The following is an 8,266-nucleotide window of genomic DNA, read 5'->3' as shown; positions in this document are numbered from 1 at the left end:
GATTGCTGAGGGCCAGTTCAAACTTCCCAGGACCTTTGAAAGCTGCCACCCAGAGCTGCCAAGGACTGAGGAGACATGGCTGTTATGCTGGTACTTTTTCTGTCCGTTTTGATGTTGTTTTGCCAGATTCGTCCACCGGTGAAGGACAGTCCTGTTGTTGCAGAGGTTCTGAAACCTTGCTGCTGGTTCAGGGGTCCAGAGACTGTTCTGCAGACAGAGAATGAATTGTGTCCACTGGTGAAGGACAGTGCTATTGTTGCAGAGGTTTTGGAACCTTGCTGTTGGTTCAGAGCTCCTGAGACTGTTCTGCAGACAGAGAGTGGATTGCACCCACTAGTGAAGGCCAATGCTGTTGTTGCAGAAGTTCTGGAACCTTGCTGTTGGTTCAGAAGCCCTGAAGAAGGATTTTCTTGTTGTATGTTTACAGAAATCCTGGAAGAGGGTTTTGCTAATGTTTTCAGGGGTCCTAGGACTGTTCTGAAGACAGAGGATGAATTAATGAGGACACTGGCAATGTGTCTTGTAGCCTTGCTAAGCTTTGTCTCCCCAAGAACAAAGGTTGCTGAGAACTTGCCTCTGGTCAGGATGAAGAAAAGACCTCTCTTTGGGTATTAAATTCTGTGCTTAAGCTTGTTGTAACTTGGGTAGATGGCCTATTCAGTTGTGATCCAAGGGTGGAAAACTTTTGACTTTTTTGTGCTCTGGGACTGACCAAATGATTGTATTTTGCTTATGATTGGAAACTAATCTCCATTTGAGAAGAGGGGCTTTGTGATTGACTAAATGAATATAATGTCCAGAGGTGGAGTAGTACTTGGAAATTATTGAATTACACTTGGTGAATGATGTATTTTGAATTATGCTATATTTTTATTTTCTCTGTTCTTAATTTGTCACTGAATAAAATAGAGAGCAGGTATGCTGGTATTTTGAACCTTGGGAAGTTTCCTTTGCTTGGCATTACACTCATTGAGAAACTGGAGTAGATTCAAAGGAAGGTGATCAGGACTGGCAAATGGGAAGGGGAATGAGGGAAGAGAACAAACATTTATTAAGCACCTACTGTATGGCATGCACTGTGCTAAGTGCTTTACAAACATCTCATTTGATAAGCAGTCCCAAGATCATGGCATACCAAAATTAGTCAAAGGAAGTAAGTCAGTTTAGCCTGGAGAAGAGATGATTTGGGGGGAGAATCAGTTTTGGGATTTCACTAAGTATAGGAAATTCCTAGTGAGGAAACTTATTCCAACAATGTAAAATCTGCAAATGCTTTTTGACTGGCAGTCTTAGAGAGTTGACTGGACCTTAAGAAGTTAAATGCCTTGGCCAGAATCACACAGCCAATATGTGTTGAGAGATGGGAGTTAAACTCTGGCCTTCTTAGCTCTGAGGTTGTCTTTCTATCATTACACCAAAGGTGTCAAACAAAAAAAAACCCTTGAGTATGACTGAGCGGGATTAAAATGTAATTGGGAACTATTTAACATAATAAACTAAAAGACAATAAAACAGATAATATTACATTTTAAAACAAAGTCAATATACCACCTGCAGGGCTCCTTCTATATGAATTAATGACCCTATTTCTATTTCAACTGCACAATACAGCATCACGAAGTCAAGTGGTATGTGGGTGGGAGGGCAAGTTAGCAGCCTTCAATAGGACTAGATCAGATTCAGGATGGTTCCAATGGTAGAATTAGAACCAATGAGTGTAAATTACAGGAAGCCTGACATCCCCTCCAGGCAAGTAAGATCTTAATGCTTGGAGCTGTTAAGAAATGTCATGGGTTGCTTCAAGCAGTTGTGAGTTCTCTGTCTTGGAAAGGAATCCAGATGACTACTTACCCTTGGAGATACTGTAGAGGGGATTCATGTACTGAATAGGAGCTTGTACTATGTGATCTCTATGGTTCTTTTCAACACTAAGATGATTAATTTTAGTGGCGTTTGGTGGGTCTGGAAGGATGTGTAGGATTTTAACAGGCAGAAATTGTGTAGGGAAGTAGGGAGAAGGGAAGGATGTTCTAAATGGAGGAGAGGCCATGAGAAAACAGTTGGTTTTGCTTTCCTGGCTTTCTATGTTATAAGGGAGGGTTCAAATGGGGGAAGAAGAAGGGGAACATATATTGGGAAAGGACTGTAAAAACAAAAGGCATAAATAAATTTTTTTTTAGAAAAGAAAAGGTACTGAAGTGGTAGAATGTAGAATATTTGCATGAAATGATTTACTAGTCTAATTTGGCTGGTACAAAGGGTATTTGTAGGGGAATAGTTGGAGATAAATCAAGAAAGGCAGGCTGAAGACAGAGCATGGGGGTCCTTGGGTACAAGGCTATCGCATTCGATGAATTTTATTCCACAAACAGTGAGAAGCCACTGAAGGCTTTTGATCAGAAGAGTGATATGGTCAGATCACAATACTAGGAAGGATTATTAAGTGAAACCAGAGGCAGAGAGATTGCCCAGGAGGTCATTGCGACTGTCTAGGCCTAAGATAAGAAGCACCTAAGTTAAAATGAAGGCAGTGGAAATAAAAGGCCTTTTTTTATGGAAGCTGATCCCAAGTATCTGGTGGGAGGGAAGGAGGAAGCTATTCCCAATTAATTCTAATCTTGGACTCTCATTCCATCCTTTCCTAGCTATTCTTTGGAATGAACTAGCCAGTAGTTAGAATAATATCTTGGAGGTACTGAGGTGACCAAGAGACAAAGGAAAGTAACAAATAGGCATACTGCTACTCTGGCCTTGGCCTCTATACCTACCAGCAAAGTGCCAATAATTTCAAATTACTCATTTTGGCCAAAAACATATGAAGTCACCATGGGATCTGGAGGAATTCCTCAAAATGGACCAGAAGCTCAATTCATTTCAATAAATATATTTAAATACCTTTTATGGGCAAGATGATATTCTAGGTACAGATGGTAGAAAGATGAAATAACAATTGTACCTTCAAGGAATTTACAGTCTGATAGAGACATACACAATGTGCACAGACGAGTATAATAGAAGATGGGGGAGCCAGCTAGGAGAAGTCAGTCAGTCAGTCAGCAAATAAGCACTTACTAATTACCACTGGGGATACAAACAAAGGCAAAACACAGGCCCTGATGCCAAGGACTTTGAAGTCTCTCATGGGGGAGGCAACCTACAAACCACTATGTACAAACAAGTTACATACAGGAAAATGGGAGACAATGAACAGAGGGAGGGCTCGAGCATGAAGGGGGACCAGGAAAAGCTTGTCATAGAAGGTCTGATTTTAGCTGGGACTTGAAGGAAGCCAGGGAAGCCAGGAGATGGGAATGAGGAGGGAGAGAGTTCCAGACATGGGGGACAGCCAGTGAAAATGCTTGGAACTGGGACATTGAGAGCCTTGATTGAGGCACAGCAAGGAGACCAGTGCCTTGGATTGCAGAGTACGTAGAGGGGAGTAAGGTGCCAGACATCGGGAAAGGTAAGAAGGGGCCCAGTCATGAGGAGTTTTCAGCGTCAAACAGAGGATTCTTATAGTTTACCCTGCAGGTGATCCTGTAGTTTTTTGAAGGGGAGGAGCAGTGACATGGTCAAAATTGAACTTTAAGGAAAATCATTTTGGCAGTCGGGTGGAGGATGGGTTGTAGGAGGGAGAGACTTGAGACAGGGAAAACAACCAGCCGGTTATTGGGATAGTCGAGGCATGAGATGACCTGGCTTATACCAGCATGGTGACAGCATCAGAGGAGAGAAGAGGGCAAAAATGAGGGATATTATGAAGGTAGAATTGACAGGACGTGGCAACAGTTTGGATGCAACTGGGGGCAGGGTTGTTGTTTATCCTTTGTTCTCAAAGAGGACCGTGACATCTGGGAGGTGAGGATCTGACATGCAAGTGAATTGGATTTAAATGTGGGAGGGCTGTGAAGCGTCACCAGCCTCACTTTCTCCTCCAGAGCCAGATATAGATCAGGACTACTGGAGATGGCCGCGGATGCAGTGGAAGACATTGGCCTTTGTAAGGTAAGTTCTTTTTTTTTTTTTTTTTGCCTTTTGGAGGGCAATTGGGGTTAAGTAACTTGCCCAAGGTTACATGGCTACTTTTTTTGTGTGGGTGTTAAGTGTCTGAGGCCGGAACCTAACTCAGGTCCTCCTGACTCGGGCCGGCGCTTTTACTCACTGCGCCACCTAGCCGCCCCTGTAAGGTAAGATCTTACATAGGTCTCAGTTTGACTGAAGCAATGCGCACTCAATGGGAGAGTGAAAGAGAGTGAAGGTTTAAGAATGACATCTAATTTGGGACTCTGGATGACTGGAGAGATTGTGATACCCTCAACAGCAGCATGGAAGTTAAGAAGAGAATAGGGCTTGAAGAGAAAGATAATAAGTTTTTTTTAAGCAAGTTGAGTTTAAGATGTGTAGAAGACATCCATTTTAAGATGTCCAATAGACAATTGGAATTAGCAGAGAAGTTAGGGCTGAGTAGGTTTGAGAATCATAAGTGTAGATAATAATTCAATCAGTGGAAGCTGAGATCACCAAGCAAAACAGGAAGAAGAAAAGAGGGTCTAGGATAGAGCCCTGTGGGATCTCCACAGTTAGTGGGTATGACTTAGACAAAGATCCCACAAAGGAGACTGAGAAAGAAAAGTTTGATAAGTAGGAGGAGAACCAGGAGAGAGATGTAGTGTCATGGAAACCTAGAGAGAAGAGGGTGTCAAGGAGAAGGTGATCAGTGATGTAAAAGGCTACAGAGAGGTCAAGGCATGAGGACCAAGAAAAGACTATTAGACTTGACAATTAAAAGATCATGAGTAATTTGGAGAGAGCAGTTTGGGTGGAATGATGAGGTTGGATGCCAAGCTTCAGAGATTTAAAAAGAGAATAAGAGGGATGGAAATGGAGGTACCACTTGTCAGTGAGTTCAGTCATGAAAAGGATGCAAGATATGGGATGATAGCTAGCAGTGGCAAATGGATCAAGTGAATTTTTTCTCTTTTAAAAATTTTTATTTAGTATTTTATTACATGTAAAAACAATTTTAATATTCATTTTTAAAACTTTGGGTTCTGAATTCTGTCCCCCCTCTCCCATTGAGAAGGCAAGGACTTCTATATAGGTTATACATGTGTAAGTCATACAAAACACTTTCATAATGGTCATGTTGTGAAAGACTAGCTATATTTCCCTCCATCCTATCCCCCCTCCCTGTTATTCTGTTCTCTCTCCCCTTTCATCCTATCCCTCCTCAAAAGTATTTTGCTTCTGACAACCTGATGACAACCCGATCAAGTGGGTTTTTTGAGAATGTGGGAGACTGGGACATGTCTGTGGGCAGTGGTGTATGAGATAGACTTCACAGAGGAAGTGGCCCTTGAGCTTGTAATCCTCGAAGGAAGCTCAGAGAAAGACATGAAAATGTTAGGGATTATTGGTTTTAGAACTGGAAGGCCCCTTTGAAGGGCCCTCAGAGATCAGCTAGTTCACGCCCCTTATTTGACAGATGAAGAAACTGAGGCCCAGAGAGGTTGAGATGACTCTTTGGAGGTGATACAAATCATAAACTAAAGATGTAGGATTTGGCCTCAAATCCACTACTCCTTCCAGTAGCCCGTGCTACGCTGCCCTCTGCACCATACTTTGGATTCAAGTCAATCAATCACCGTTTGGAGCACATGCTATGCCAGCGCTGACTCCATATAGCACTTGGGGGTTTGTTTACAAAGAGCTTTTCGTACCGTATTTCTTTTGAGCCTCACAACATCCTGCATACCCGCACTGTGTTGGGTCCTGTGGGGGATCTAGATGTTTAAGGCATGAGCTGCATCTGCCTTCCAAGAATTTACAATCTCATGGGGAATAATTGACTCACATACATGAAGGAGGCAGAGAAAAGCTGAGATGACTGTCCTAGCCAGTGTCTGCCAAAATTCTCCCTGATTTTGGCCTCCATGAACAGTCTCTGGCTGATCTCCCATCCTTCCTACTTCTCATTCCTCCCCCTCCTCCTCATTTACACCTCCGTGCTTTGCTGTTAGCCTTGCTGGGCAGATTTAGCTTCTTTTCTATCACCCTCCCTGTCACAGTCCTTCGCTCTACACACAGTATCTCTCCCAACCCCCAGCACCCAGTTTATCTCCTCCAGTCTTCCTCTCTATGACCATTAACCCTCTAGTGACAAGATGCTTAGCTTTGAACAGAGGGGGCTCTGAGGAAATGGGGGAGACCTTCTGTGCAGAAGTGAGTGGCTATCTATCTGACCTCAACAATGTTGCCCTTTCCTACAAAAGTTTCACTATCTGTTCCTTTTTCTCAGACTTCCTGGTGAGGTTACTCACACCAAAGGCAGTCAGGTTATCAGCTAAGTCCCCCTGAGCCTCAATTTCACAATTGGCAAAATGAAGATAATAGTCCCATGAGAAAATCAAACTTAGCACGTCTGGTACTGAACTCGTCACTTTCTCCCCAAAACCACCTTTCTTCCAAAATTCCCTCTTCTTGTTGCTAGCCCCACCACCCTCTCTACTCAGAAAGGTATCATCATTGATTCTTTCTTGACTCTCACTTCCCCATAACAACTATATGTATTCATACAAACAGACTTAGAGCTGAAAGGTTGATCTTGGAGGCCGACTTGTCCAGACCCCTCACTTTACAAATGAGGAAACTAAGGCCAAGAGAGGTGAAGGAACTTGTACAAAGCCATACTCATAGTGAATATCAGAGGCAGGATTTAAACCTAGGTCTTCTGACTCCAAAAACAAGTGTCTTTTTCCTTGTACTGATCACATTGCCTCAAATCACTGCTGAGTCTTGTTGAATGGACCTCCAAAGCATCTCCCATGTATCCCTTTCTCTCCTTTACACTGCTACTACCCTAGGTTAAACCAGCATTACTTCTTGCCTGGGTTATTATAATATAATAATTCTTATTTGGTTTCTCTGCTTCCAGGCTCCCCTCTTCAATCCAATTTCACACCCCTGCCAAAACAACCTTCCTGAGGGATGATGGCCCAATAATGTTATTCCCTTGCTTAAAAACATTCTGTAGCTCCCTATTGCCTCTAGGATAAAGTACTAGCATGTCTTCCCTTACCCTACTCCTATTCTGGCTCCAACATTCATTTCTTATTTAATATTCTTCTTCTTCATACACTTCGCATTCTACCAGGGGGGTGCTGGAGCCAGTTCATACTAGCTTGTGAGAACAGATTATTGAATTTTCAATGTTAACATTTACACTTCAAAACTGCACATCAGAACTTCACATACTGCTTTGTTAATTGTTGAGACATAAGAAAGAAATGGGGAAAATGTTCACGATGTAGATTAAACTTAAGTGTGTCTTACATATGTTGTTTGGCTTTGATTTTGAAACCTGATCATTAAACATTTATTAGCATACCACTGAACCTTGCCACAGCGAACTGTCCTTCCTCCGACGTCTCTATATATTCTCAGTAGTTGTCTTCCTTACCTGGAATATAATGCTTTCTTTTCCTTCAAGGCTCACCTGAGGCACCACCTCCTCTGGGTAGCCTTCCCTGATTCCCCAAGCTGAACGTGTTTCTTCCTACTTTAAATATTCCTAGAGCACTTTGCTCTTTTCTTTGTCTCCATCATTCATTATCTTGCATTCCGTTTATCCATGCCTATTTTTAGTTTTTTTCCTCTAATATTTTCTGTTCCTCCATTAGAAAGTAAACTCCTTAGAGACATCTTCATAATTTTTATCATATCTCCAATGCCCAGCACAGTGCTGTACCAAACAGGTACAGAACCTTGATTTCACTGGTGTAGGGAATTCTTGGTGAGTAAACTCCTTTCTACCAAGGCAGATATGCAACTCTTCCGACATTTATCTTCTGCCTGGGGATGTTACTGAAAGGTTAAGCCACTTGCCCAGGGTCACACAACTAATGGGTACTTAAACTCAGGTCTTCAGAACTCCTGGACTGCCTCTCTATCCACTAATCTAGACTTTTCTCTCACCTTGCCCATAGTAGGTGATTAATAATAAATGTTTGTCAAATTGACCCGTAGGAGAAGAGTAAACTATTCCCTCTCTGGGATATCTTGCCTCTCTGAGAGCAACAGAAACAGTTTGAGCCCAGGAGAGGAAAGTGGAAAAGATGAAGCACTAATAAGGCCTAGGATTCCTCCGAGACCCCATTACCAGGAGTACCAAGGCGTGAAAGCAACTTCACGATTGATTGTAGACTCCCAGGCTGAGTTCCAGAGGCTTCAGCGATTACCCAAGAAGAACAGAATAAAGTGGATTAGA

This window comes from Petaurus breviceps, unplaced genomic scaffold, assembly GCF_028583685.1.
Source record: "Petaurus breviceps papuanus isolate PSGF00001 unplaced genomic scaffold, PetGlider_PUasm1.0 37, whole genome shotgun sequence".
NCBI lineage: Eukaryota > Metazoa > Chordata > Mammalia > Diprotodontia > Petauridae > Petaurus > Petaurus breviceps.
The sequence above is the reverse complement of the archived record's forward strand: the minus strand, read 5'-3'. Positions refer to the sequence as shown.